Raw genomic sequence first — 14,110 nt, forward strand, 5'->3', positions numbered from 1 at the left:
GGATGAGTGAGTGGCAGGTTAGATTTTGGCTTTAAAGAGCCTGGCACTGATAGGTTTACTGTGGAGATTTAGCTCTTAATCTGTAACATGGTAGGTTATGAATTTTGCGCAGAGGATGTCTTTCATTACAATAGCTTTGAGAAAAGCTTCCACCACCTAAGTGTGGAGGGGGGAGAATGGGGCAAAGGTGACTGGCATAGTTGAGTGTTGGCACTGGGAAGGATGGAGAGAAGTGGAAGGTTTCTAGCACCATTTTAGGAAGCAAGATTTATAGGGTGAGGGTGTTGTTGCTCCAGCTCCAGGTCTCGTTTGAAGGCGATGGGCATGGAGGGGTGAGAAGGGATTTCGCGTTCTGCCTGCAGGTGCTGCCTCTGTTCCCGCGCCTCAGGGCAGTGGGCGTGGCCTCCCGAGTGGTCGCCAGGGTGACCGGGCGGGGGGGGGGCCCGAGGGCGGGGCCGTTAGGGGCACTGCGTCACACGGTGGTGGCGATGGTGCGTTTGTGTGGGGGCGGGGGATACGCTGGGCGCGTCCCTGGGGTCACGTGGTGCGCAGCACGCAGAGGCCTTCTGTCGGTTGGTCCTGGAGCGGCGCAGACCGAGAGGGACTGTGAGGTGAGCTCGTGGCGAGGCGCGGCAAGGCGAAGCCAGATCGCTGGGGCCTGGGTGGGCCCGCGCCGCGTGCGCGCGCCTTGCGGGCGGATATGGTGACGGACGGCACTGCTCCTCGGGTCCCCTACCCGGCCCCGCTCCCCGCCCGGCCCCGCTTGCCCAGCCCGGAGGGGGGCCCGGGGACCGCTGCTGAGAGCGTGGCGGGCGTGCGGTTGTCGCCCAATCGCCAGGGCTGCCTGCAGGAGTGACGGCGCCAGTGGCCAATCAGCGCCGCCCGAGGGGGCTGGGCCGCGGGTGCGGGCCCCAGGCGGGGAGCGGCCGAGTTGGGAGTGGGTGACGGCGGGGTCTGAGCCTGGGTTGTGTGGCCCCCTTCAGAGGTTCACTCCCTAAGCTCCTGCTGTTCCCTTGTGCTTCCGGAACGCTTTTTCTTTTGTTGATTGTTTTGTTCGAGTCTTGGAGCACACATCTTTTTAAAGCCCCTGACTATGGGAGTGTCCTCTTTATAGTTCTGAAAAATGTGGGTGGTGTTCCCCTTTCTTAAGTTCCAGCCCTTGGGTCATAGCTCATTTTCTGCCCCACCTCTCCTCTAGGCCTCCTTTTCCCCTAATCCCCCAGACTGGGAGGGTCTGTAAGCTTTATAATTACTCCCTTTCACATTTGGGGGTTCATCTCATTAACGAGCCTCAAACGAAGGCTCCTCACTGAAGTTTTTGGGTATTTATATTCCTTGCAAGTCCAAGGAAGAACCTCGTTTTCAGGTCCTAAATCTCTTAGTCTGCAGAATAATCATAATAATAATATAATTATGATCCATTTCCTTTTCTCTAACATTTAGTTACACAATTCATTCCCTTTTTAGTCACTCTGATCTTGGGACTGGTTGAACTGTTTTTCGTGAGTTCCCCAAATTGAAACGCGCTGTTATTACGTGGGGAGGCTCATTATTTGTGTTAGAGCTTGTTTGTTTCCTAAGTAGCTCGCTTACACGCCCCCTCCCCCAGCTTGTACTGAGTGCATCGCTTTTAGTTACAGTCACCTTTCTGATGCTTCTTGAATCCGGCGGTACACATCTCAGTCTTCTTTCAGAGCTGGTCTTCAGTGGTTCTTGAGTATACATTTCCAATCTGCGATTCAAGTGTTATTTTTTTCCCCTGCCTTGTCAGTGAACGCATTTCCTCTTCCTCTGATGAATGCAGACCCTTCTAGAGCCAGGCACTTCTGTGGCCTTTTATTGAGCACACTTTCTATAGTTATACCTCCGGCTTAAGTCTGCTTTATCTTTTACCTCCCTGTTGTTTGGTCACTGGAACTCTTCCCTTGTCCTATGCTGAGACATTTTGCTTTAACTCCCTTTGGACACCGATTGCTGAGTCGCTGCAGAGATTTCTCCTTTCCTTTTGTGCTGATAACCTCAAGTCCAGGATGGCGTGACACCATGGCTTCAGAGTGTTTTTAGTTGTGGAGATTGCACGCAAGACTTATACTTGATAATATGTGATTTTACCGCAGCTGCAGCTTACATCTATGTCTCCCACAGTTTCCCCAAACCTAGATTTAAAATGGAAAGGGGCAGGGCAGTGATGCACCCTTTAAAACTTAATTTACTATGTGGGAGGACCCTATTGCTTTCAAACCCCTGGTCCCCACCTGCTGGGAGGAAGTGTTGGGGAGCATTGTTGTAGGTGTCTTTCCTCTCCCCCTGCACTCTCTCAATTTTTTCGTTTTATCTCCCCCCCCCTTTTTTTTTTTTTTTTAACTGTAGTACTTATTGATCAGCTCTGGTTTATGGTGGTGCGGGGGATTAAACCTGGGACTTTGGAGCTTCAGGCATCAGTTTCTCTATTAAAAAAAAAAAAAAGCCACCAGGAGCAGTGAATTCTTAGTGCTGCCACAGAGCTCCAGTGATAACTCTGGTGACAATAAATAAGTAGATTCAATGAAAAGAAGCCCCTTATATTTCCTAGATAATTCACAAGACTCATTGTAGTTGCTGGGATGTCACTGCTCCCAGCCAAACTCTCCCCCTCCCAGAAAGGAAGATACCCTCCAGTGCTATTGAGGCAAGGTTTGAGCCTATCTTGCATGCTTAACAAAGCACTATCCAGGTGTGCTATTTTGCTGGCTCCACTCCAGGTTTATTTATTTATTTAGTTAATTAAAAAAATATATTTATTCCCTTTTTGTTGCCCTTGTTGTTTTATTGTTGTAGTTATTATTGTTGTCTGTCTTCATTGTTGGATAGGACAGAGAAATGGAGAGGGGAGGGGGAAGACTGAGGGGGAGAGAAAGACAGACACCTGCAGACCTGCTTCACAGCTTGTGAAGTGACTCCCTAGGGGAGTGGTGGGCTCCAACCGGGATCTTTACGCAGTCCTTGCGCTTTGTGCCCCTTGTGCTTAACCCGCTGCGCTACTGCGGGACTCCCTAGGTTTATTTATTAATGAGAGGAGAGAACTGGATCTTGTGATGTTGGGCATCAAACTCAGGATCTTACACTTGAGAATAGAAAGCTTTATCCATTGTGCTATTTCCCAGCTTATCCCATGGGTGTCTTAATCCTCTTGATGGTTTGTTTCCTGTAAGGTTCTGATGAGTTATGTACTGTTTTGCTTTATTTCCGGAAAATGAGGAAATAAAGCAAACATTCTTTGAATCCTGCTTTCAGGCTATGCTCCCTATACTTATGGCTTTCTTTTACCAAGAAAAGAGGTGGTTGAGGAGCTGGGTGGTTGCTCACCTGGTTAAGTGCACATATCACCATACTCAAGGGCCTGGGTTCAAGCCCTGGCTCCTCACATAAAGGGCGGGATGATCTTTGTGAAGCAGGTCTCTCCTCCCTTCTCAATTTCTCTCTGTTCTGTCAAAATAGAAGAAAAGGAAAGAAAAAAAAATGGTAAAGCCTGCTGGGAGCAGTGTATTCACAGTGCCAGTGATAACCCTGGTGGCAATAAAATAAAAAAGAAAAGAAAAGAAAAGTTATTTGGGAGGGGCCAGGTGGTGGCGCATCTGGTTGAGTGCACATGTTACAATGCACAAAGAAGTCAAGCCCCCCCCCCTCCTCCTGCAGGGGAAAAGCTTTGGGAATGATTAAGCAGTGTTGTAGATGTCTCTCTGTCTCTCTCCCCTTCCTCCCCTTTTTTTTTAGTTTTTTTTTTTTTTTAAGATTTTAATTATTAACGAGAAAGATAGAGAAAAAACCAGGCATCACTGTGGCATATGTGCTGCCGGGGATTGAACTCAGGACCTCATGCTTGAGAGTCCTTGCTTTATCCACTACATCACCACCCGGACCATACTTTTTTTTAGATTTTTATTTATTTATTAATGAGAAAGATAGGAGAAAGAACCAGAATCACTCTGGTACATGTGCTGCCAGGGATTGAATTCAGGACCTCATGCTTGAGAATCCAATACCTTACCTACTGCACCATCTCCAGAACTACTCTCTCCATCATCCCCTTCCCTTTTGATTTCTGGCTATCTCTATTCAATAAATAAATAAATAAAATTAATAAAAAGGTATCTTTAAAAATCTAAAAATAAGTTACTTGGAAGAATTTCTTGGACACTTTTTGTTCTTGTCCCTGAAATATAGATATGGGGTTGGTACTATTTTTATTTCCTTTTGTTGCCCTTATTTTATTGTTGTAATTATTATTGAGGTCATTGTTGGATAGAAATGGAGAGAGGATGGGGAAGGCAGACCTGCTTCACCACTTGTGAAGGGCCTCTGTTGCAGGTGGGGGGGGCTCTAACCGAGATCCTTACTTCGGTCCTTGCGCTTCGCACCACGTGCACTTAACCCGCTGCTCTACCGTCCTAATCTTTCCCGTTATCCTCTTATATCGTCAAGCCTTGCTCTCAATATACACCTTGAAATCTGAAAATACCTGGGGCCTCATTTCCACCTGCCTTTCCAGATCTCGCTGAGGGCTTCTCAGCCTGAACTAACCAGATTATTTTCTCTACAGCTGGAATTCCAAGTGCTTCTGGGATAACGACACTTCTGATCTGTCTCCCTTTGGGGGATGTACTTGCACATGTAGCTGCAAAAGGCCTCAGTGGAGGAGACTTTGGGCCCGAGATACTATACACTAGCAGGAAAGGCAGGAAAATACTTCATTTTCAAGACCATAGCCTTCGGAATCTCAATTGAAGGTTGATTATTTGCCAAGCACATGCTTCTTGTAGATGGTGGGAGGATTTAATGATAGTCCCAGGAACCTGTGGGAATTAATGGGGCTTGTAGAGAAGAGTTCTCAGCTCAGTGTTGGAATTCGAAAAAAAACTACTTATTTCATTAACAATTTAGGCTGCCTTATATTTCATGTGCATGAATATCCTAAGACTTAGTGTTTTTCAGGAAGTGATATAGAACCCACATTTAGATTATTTATGTATTTATTAGAAATTCCAAACTCAGGAGTCGGGCAGTAACGCAGCGGGTTAAGCACATGTGGCATGAAGCACAAGGGCCAGCGTAAGGATCTGGGTTCGAGCCCCCGGCTCCCCACCTGTAGGGGAGTTGCTTCACAAGTGGTGAAGCAGGTCTTTAGATGTCTTTCTCTTCTCTCTGTCTTCCCCATCTCTCTCCATTTCTCTTTCCTATCTAACAACGATGACATCAATAACAACAACAACAACAAAAGAAAATCCGAACTCAGGGAGTTGGGCGGTAGTGCAGTGGGTTAAGTGCATGTGGTGCAAACCGCAAGCACTGTTGTAACGATCCCAGTTTGAGCCCTGGACTACTCACCTACAGGGGAATCGATTCACAAGTGAAGCAGGTCTACAGGTCTCTATCTTTCTCTCCCCATCTCTGTCTTCCCCTCCTCTCTCCATTTCTTTTTGCCCTATCCAACAACGATGACAACAGTAACAACTACAACAATTAAACAGTGGCAATAATAAATTAATAATAATAAAAAAAGAAAATCCAAACTTACTAAAAAAAACAGTGGAGGTCTGTCTGAACAGTACCTAATAAAATATGTTAACAATAAAGCAAACAGGTACTTTGTCTCTTTATTTGCCTGTTTGGTATTTTATTTGTGTACTCGTATACAGTGAACTCTTTTTTTTTTTTTTTTCTATTTTTATTTTCTTTTTAATTTTTATCTGTTAGAGACAGCCAGAAATTGAGAGGGAAGGGGGTGATAGGGAGAGAGAGACAGTGAGACACCTGCAGCACTGCTTCACCAATCATGAAGCTTTCCTCTTGTAGGTGGCAAGGGATGGGGGCTTGAACCTGCATCCTTGTGCACTGTGATATGTGCACTCAACCAGGTGTGCCACCACCCGGCCCCCACAGTGAACTCTTGAAGTATTCTACACTCTACAGTAGTGCTTCTCAAACTTGAATGTATATATGAACCACAGGGTAAGAGGTATCTTATTAGTAAGTGCTGATTTATTATATTTAGGGGTTAATATGAATATGTTTCTGATTTCTTTTTTTTTTTTTTCACCAGAGCACTATTCAACTCTGGCTTATGGTGGTGTGGGGGCTTGAACCTGGAACTTAACTTTGGAGCCTCAGGTATGAGTGTCTCTTTGCATAATCATTATGCTATCTACCCTCCACCCTACATTATTAATTTCTAAGTGATAATAATGTTAATGAACTATACTTTTAGAAGTGAGGCTTTAGGGCTAGGGAAATAGCATAACGATTATGAAATATTCTTATACCTGAGGCTCTGAGTTCCTAGGCTCAATCCCCAGCACCACCATAAACCAGAGTTGAGCAGTGCTCTGATGTCTCTCTGAATCTCCTTCTCATAAAACAAAACAAAACAAAACAAAACACAAAAAACAAACTAGAGAAGATTTTTGCCATCTTGCCAGGGTTATTGCTGGAGCTGTGCTTGCATAATGCCATTGTTCCTTGTCAATGTTTTCTTTCTTTTCTTTTTTTTCCTGTTTTTTTTTTTTTTTTTTTTTTTTACATAGAGGAGGAGGAGAGACCATAGCACTCTTCCACTGTTCATGAAGTTTCCCCTGAGCAGCTGCTTCCGTGTCATGGGTGGAGAGTTGAAGCCAGGTCATTGCACACGGCAAAATGTGTGCTTCATTGGCTGATCCATCACCTGACCTCTTCCCCCCATTTAATTAGTTTTTTCAGTTATAGAATGGTGGTGGAGTGTTATTTTTTATTTTTTATTTATTTTTTTCCCCTTTTGTTGCCCTTGTTTTTAAAGATTTTTTTAATTATCTTTATTTATTTATTGGATAGAGACAGCCAGAAATCAAGAGAGAAGAAGAGGATAGAGAGGAAGAAGCGACAGAGTGCTTCACCTGCAGCACTGCTTTACTGCTGGTGAAGTTTTCCCCTGTAGGTGTGGACCAAGGACTTGAACCTGGGTCCTTAGTAACATGTGTGCTCAACCAGGTGTGCCACCACCTGGCCCCTTTGCCCTTGTTGTTTATCATTTTTGTTATTATTACTTTTGTTGGATAGGACAGAGAGAAATGGAGAGAGGAGAGGAAGACAGAGAAGGGATGAGAAGGATAGACACCTGCAGACCTGCTTCACTACCTATGAAGTGACTCCTGCCAGGTGAGGAGCTGGGGCTCGAACCACCAGTCCTTGAGCTTTGCGCCATGTGCGCTTAACCTGCTGCGCTACTGCCGGACCCCACATTTTTTTTTTAAGGTTTTATTTATGAAGAATGATAGATGAAGAGAGATAAAAGAATCAAATATCACTACAGATGAAGGTAGATAGCGTAATGGTTATGCAAAGAAACTCTCATGCCTGAGGCTCCACAGTTTTACCTGGAAGCAATCCAGGTGTCCAGCAACAGATGAGTGGCTGAGCAAGTTGTGGTATATATACACAATGGAATACTACTCAGCTGTAAAAACTGGTGACTTCACCGTTTTCAGCCGATCTTGGATGGACCTTGAAAAATTCGTGTTGAGTGAAATAAGTCAGAAACAGAAGGATGAATATGGGATGATCTCACTCTCAGGCAGAAGTTGAAAAACAAGATCAGAAAAGAAAACACAAGTAGAACCTGAACTGGAATTGGTGTATTGCACCAAAGTAAAAGACTCTGGGGTGGGTGTGTGGGGAGAATACAGGTCCATGAAGGATTCAGAGGACCTAGTGGGGGTTGTATCGTTATATGGGAAACTGGGGAATGTTATGCGTGTATAAACCATTGTACTTACTGTTTACTGTAAAACATTAATTCCCCAATAATAATAATAATAATAATAATAATAAAAGAATCAAATATCACTCTGGTATATTGTACATGAGCTGCCAGGGATTGAACTCAGAACCTCATACTTGGAAGTCTAACACTTTATGCACTGCGCCACCTCCCTGACCACCATTTTAATATATATATTAAGAATATATATATATATATATATTCTCTTTTGTTGCCCTTTTTTATTATTGTAGTTATTGCTGCTCTTGTTTGATAGGACAAAGAGAAATGGAGAGAGGAGGGGAAGATAGAGATGGGGGAGAGAAAGACAGACACAGACCTGCAGACCTGCTTCACTGCCTGTGAAGCTACTCCTTTGCAGGTTGGGAGCCGGGGATTTGAACCAGGGGCCTTTTGCCAGTCCTTGAGCTTTGTGCCACCTGCGCTTAACCCACTGTGCTACCACCCGACTCCCTTTAATATATTTTTAAAGATTTTATTTATTTATTAATGAGAAAGATAGGAGGAGAGAGAGAAAGAACCAGACATCACTCTGGTACATTTCCTGCCAGGGATTCAACTCAAGACGTCATGCTTGAGTGTTCAATGCTTTATCCCCTGCACCACCTCCCTGACCATCCATTTGAATATTTCTTGTTGAAATACAAACAATTTTTTTCCCCAGACCCTAGCTCAGTTCTAGTTTATGGTAGTTCTGAGGACTGATAAAACCTGGGATATTGGACCTCAGGTATGAGTTTCTTTGCTACTTCTCCCCTACGCCCCACCAATGAGTCATTTTTTAAAAAAAATATTTATTCCCTTTTATTGCCCTTGCTGTTTTATTGTAGTCATTATTGATGTCGTCGTTGGATAGGACAGAGAGAAATTGAGAGAGGAGGGGAAGACAGAGGGGGAGAGAAAGAAAGACATCTATAGACCTGCTTCACTGCTTGTGAAGCAACTCCCTTGCAGGTGGGGAGCCTGGGGCTGGAACCGGGATCCTTATTCCTGTCCTTGCGCTTTGCGCCACCTGCACTTAACCTGCTTACCGCCCGACTCCCTTTTTTATTTTCCTTTTTCTATTTTATCTGATAAGACAGAAATTGAGAAGGGAGAGGGGGCTAGATATTACATACCTGCCTCACTCTGCAGGTGGGGAGTAGAAACTTGAACCCTGGTCCTTGTGCATAGTAATGATGCACTCAACCAAGTGTGCTACTTCCTTCCTTCTTTTTTTTTCTTTTCCCTTTTGTTGCACTTTTTATTATTATTATTGTTATAGTTATTATTGTTGTTAGGACAGAGAGAAATGGAGAGAGGAGGGGAACAGAGAAGGGGAGAGAAAGATAAGATACCTGCAGACCAGCTTCACTGCCTGTGAAGTGACTCCCCTGCAGGTGGGGAGTGGGGGGCTGGAACCGGGATCCTTATGTCAGTCTTTGCGCTTTGTGATGTGTGCACTTAACCTGCTGTGCTACCGCCCAACTCCCTCTTTTTTTTTTAGAACCTTTTTTTAAAAATTCCTTTTCTCTTATGTTGCTCTTGTTTATCGTCATTGTTATTATTATTGTTGTTGGATAGGGCAGAGAGAAATCAAGAGAAGAGAGGGAGAGAAAGACACCTGCTGACCTGCTTCACTGCTTGTGAAGGGAACCCCCTGCAGTAGGAAGCTGGGGGCTCGAACCGGGATCCTGATGCCAGTCCGTGTGCTTTGAGCCATCACTTGGCTCCCCTTCCTCTCTTTCTTTCTTCCTCTTCCTCTTCCTTTTTTGGAGGGGGAGAGAGATAGGAAAAGATAGAGAGGAGAGACATCTGTAGTATTGCTTTACCACTTGTGAAGCTTCTGCCATGCAGGTGTGGACTAGAGGCTTTAACCTGGGTCACTGAGTATGTAACTCAGTATGTACTCAGTATGTCACTGAGTATGCCATTTGGTTCCTTTGTCTTAGCTTTACTTTTTTTTTTTTTTAAGTTGAATTTATTTTATTTTTGAGAGAGATGAAGAGAAAGAGACAGAAACATCAGAGCACTGATCAGCTCTGGGGATGGGGGACTGAACCTGGGACTTTGGAGCCTCAGGCATAAGAGTCCCTTTGCATAACTGTTATGCTATCTACCCACCCCTTAGCTTTACCTTTGTATATGTCTTCATTTTTCTCTGTCCCTGGGTATCACCTGTCAAAGACTTTCCAGCATGTTCCTATTCTTCACCTTAATCAGGACAAACCTGAGTGACTTGATTTTTTTATTTTATTTTATTTTTATTTATTTATTTGTCAGACCTATGAACCTCTCCCCTCATCTGACTTGAATGTCAGATCCTCTTTAGTAACGGGTTTTGTCTGATTTGGCTCTAGTCCTAGCTCTTCTACTCAATGTGAGAACACAGGCAAGTCACTTAATGCCACTAGGTCTCATTCTCCTCACTTGTACAATGAGAGACTATTTTTCAGGTCTGCTCTGTTCTGAGTCTTTGTTAGTACATTGCTTAGAAATCAAGTGTTTGTGGGAGCTTGTAGTAGATCTGATTTCCTTCACGTGCGCTTTTGGGCAGGTTGCCTTATTCGAGTCGCGCCTTCCAAGGCAACTAGCTTGCCTCTATGCCTTCTGCCAACTCCATTGCTTCATTTCATTCAAAACTACCTAAAATTCTCATCCTTGAGTTAACGTCAATGTTGACTGCATCCTTTTTTCTTTTTTTAATCTTTATATATTTATTGGACAGAGACAGCCAGAAACTGAGAAAGGGGAGATGAAGAAGGAGAGAGGTAGATAGTACTGCTTCACCACTCGCAAAGCTTTACCCCTCCACGTGGGGACCGGGGGCTTGAACTGGGTCCTTGTGCATTGTAACGTGTATTTATTTATTTATTTAAAATTTTTTTTATGTTTATTCCCTTTTGTTGCCCTTATTGTTGTAGCTATTACTGATGTCGTTGTTGTTGGATAGGACAGAGAGAAATGGAGAGAGGAGGGGAAGACAGACGGGGAGAGAAACATAGACACCTGCAGACCTGCTTCACTGCTTGTGAAGTGACTCCTGGGAGCCGGCGGCTCGAACCAGGATCCTTACGCCGGTCCTTGTGCTATATCGCCTGACTCCCTAACATTTATTTCTTAAATGGCTAATGAATGGAGGTGAAGAATATATTTTGATTTTTTTATTTTTCCTTTTGTTGCCCTTGTTTTATTGTTGTAGTTATTATTATTGTTATTGATGTTGTCTCAGACTATGACCCACATAGTCAACGACTGCCACCTCTCCAGATTCAAAGGAGGTCTTGAAACTTTTTACATCAGGCTCAACCTGACACTGTTGACTGGCTATGGAAGAAGGGCAAACGTTAGAAGAAGAAGAATGTTGTCTCTGTTAGGACAGAGAAAAGGAGAGAGGAGGGGAAGACAGAGGGGGGAGAGAAAAACACACCTGCAGACCTGCTTCAATTGAGGCCTGTGAAGCGACTGCCCCTGCAGGTGGGGAGCCAGAGGCTCGAACGGGATCCTTAAGCCTGTCCTGCGCTTTGTGCCACGTGCGATTAACCCACTGTGCTACGGTCCAACTCCCTGTAACCAGGTGCTCCACCCCCCGACCCCTTGACCATTTTTTAAAATAAATAAATTATTTGATAGAGACTAATTGAGAGGGGAGTGGGGACTGAAATAGGGAAAGAGACAGAGACACTTGCAGCACCACTCATGAAGCTTTTCCCCTGCTAGTAGGGTCCAGAGCTTGAACCCTCACTGTAATGTGTGTGTTTAACTAGGTGCGCGAACGCCTGGTCCCCATGAGTCTTTTAGCATAAAAATTATGCTATCTACTCTGTTCTCACCTAGTATTTAGATAAAAATGTATAATGTCCTTGGTTATATTGTAAAATCAAAGAAAGAGAAGATATTATCCCTAGCTTTGTTGTTTGTTTTTTGTTTCCTGGACCTTGGGTAGATCATTAGAATTGCATGCATTTTTTATCCTTAGCATCGTGTATCTTAAGAGTACTGTTGTTTCTTTTCCTGTACTCTTGCTTTATTTCATTTATTTATTGGACAGAGACAGAGAAATCAAGGGAGGAGAGTGAGAATAGAGAGGGCGAGTGAGTGGTCCATTAGATGGCGTAGTGGATAAGGCATTGGACTCTCAAGCATGAGTTCCTGAGATAAATCTCTGGTAGCACATGTACCAGAGTGATATCTGGCTCTTTCTTTCTCATAAATAAATAAATACTTGTTTTGGATTTTATTTCCCTTGCCAGTGAGTTTAGTCTTCAAATTCATCCCTAATGTCATGGATCTAATCTTATTTATTTATTTATTTATTTTTTACTGCAGCACCGCTCAGCTCTGGCATATGCTAGTCAGGGGAGTGAAATGAACCTGGTACTTTGGGGCCTCAGGCATGATAGTCTCTCTCTCTTTTTTTACATATTTTTTTAAAAAATTGTTTTTTAATTTTTAATTTTTGAGGGAGATGCAGAGAGAGAGAAACACCAGAGCACTCACTGCCCTGCTTTGGCTTATGGTGGTGTGGGATGTTGAACCTGGGACTCCGGAGCCTCAGGCATGAGAGTCTGTTTGCATAACCATTATGTTATTTACCCCTACCCTTTAAAAAAGTATTTCATTTATTTATTTATTTATTTATTTATTTAAGTTTTTTAAAAAATATTTATTTAATTTATTTATTCCCTTTTGTTGCCCTTGTTGTTTTTATTGTTGTTGTTGTTGTTGTTGGATAGGACAGAGAGAAATGGAGAGAGGGAGGGGAAGACAGAGAGGAGGAGAGAAAGATAGACACCTGCAGACCTGCTTCACCGCCTGTGAAGCGACTCCCCTGCAGGTGGGGAGCCGGGGTTTGAACCGGGATCCTTATGCCAGTCCTTGTGCTTTGCGCCACCTGCGCTTAGCCCGCTGCACTACAGCCTGACTCCCTATTTCTTTTTTATTTTTGAGAGATACAGAAAGAAACACCAGAGCACTTTTCAGGTCTGGTTTATGGTGGTGTGGGGGATCGAACCTGGGACTTCGGAGCCTCAGGCATGAGAGTCTCCTTGCATAGCCATTATGCTATCTCCATCTGAGCTCTTGAGTTCTTTATATCAATGTCTGTTTGATATTAATTGCTTGTTGGATGTGTGTTATGCAAATATTTTTTCCCACTTGAAGGGTTGCCTTTTCCTGTAATTTGATATGAGCTAGGGAAAGGGTCTAGAAATCGCTCACTTGGATGTGACCCATTGGCCAAAGAGCTGGATTTACAAGCATGAGGTCCCTAGTTCCATTCCACATACTCCATGTACCAGTGATGCTTCTGTTCTCTCCCTCCCTCTCTCCTTCTCTCCCTCAGTCCCTCTCTCCCTCTCTGTACTTTAACTCTATTAAAGCCCCCACCTGCAGACCTTCTTCACTGCCTCTGAAGTGACTCCATGCAGGTGGGGAGACAGGGCCTCGAACCGGGATCCTTACAAAAGTCCTTGCGCTTTGTGCCACGTGCGCTTAACCTTCTGCGCTACCGCCTGACTCCCACACGAGTTTCATTTTTCAATTTTAATTTTATTATTATTATTTTAAAATTTCTTTACTGGGAAATTAATGTTTTACATTCAACAGTAAATACAATAGTTTGTACATGCATAATATTTCCCAGTTTTCCATATAACAGTACTAGGTCCTCTGTCATCCTTCTTGGATCTGTATTCTCCCCACCCACCCACCCCAGAATCTTTTTTTTTTTTTTCTCCAGAATCTTTTACTTTGGTGCAATACACCAATTCTAGTTCAGGTTCTACTTGTGTTTTCTTTTCTGATCTTGTTTTCAGCTTCTGCCTGAGAGTCGGAGATCATCCCATATTTTCATCCTTCTGTTTCTGACTTATTTCACTTAACATGAATTTTTCAAGGTCCATCCAAGATCGGCTGAAAACGAAGTCACCGGTTTTTATAGCTGAATAGTATTCCATTGTGTATAAATACCACAACTTGCTCAGCCACTCATCTGTTGTTGGACACCTGGGTTGCTTCCAGGTTTTGGCTATTACAAATTGTGCTGCCAGGAACATATGTGTACACAGATCTTTTTGGATGGGTGTGTTGGGTTCCTTAGGATATATCCCCAGGAGAGGAATTGCAGGGTCATAGGGTAGGTCCATTTCTAGCCTTCTGAGAGTTCTCCACAGAGGTTGGACCAATTGACATTCCCACCAGCAGTGCAGGAGGGTTCCTTTGAGCCCACAACCTCTCCAGCATTTGCTGCTGTTACCTTTTCTGATGTATGACATTCTCACAGGAGTGAAGTGGTATCTCATTATTGTCTTTCACACATGAGTTTTAATAGGAGCTCAAAGT

General features: G+C 43.8%; 1 protein-coding gene across 3 annotated transcripts in view; it reads left to right on the forward strand.

Annotated features, from left to right (window-relative positions):
• The first annotated feature begins 467 nt into the window (after positions 1-467).
• Positions 468-14,110, forward strand: part of PHF20 (PHD finger protein 20) — a 121,369-nt gene continuing 107,726 nt past the window's right edge. For all 3 annotated transcript variants that reach the window (XM_060189222.1, XM_060189231.1, XM_060189241.1), the window contains exon 1: positions 468-611. The gene's annotated coding sequence lies outside the window, so the exon portion shown is untranslated. The remainder of the gene's footprint in view (positions 612-14,110) is intronic.

Source organism: Erinaceus europaeus, chromosome 1 (assembly GCF_950295315.1).
Source record: "Erinaceus europaeus chromosome 1, mEriEur2.1, whole genome shotgun sequence".
Taxonomy (NCBI): domain Eukaryota; kingdom Metazoa; phylum Chordata; class Mammalia; order Eulipotyphla; family Erinaceidae; genus Erinaceus; species Erinaceus europaeus.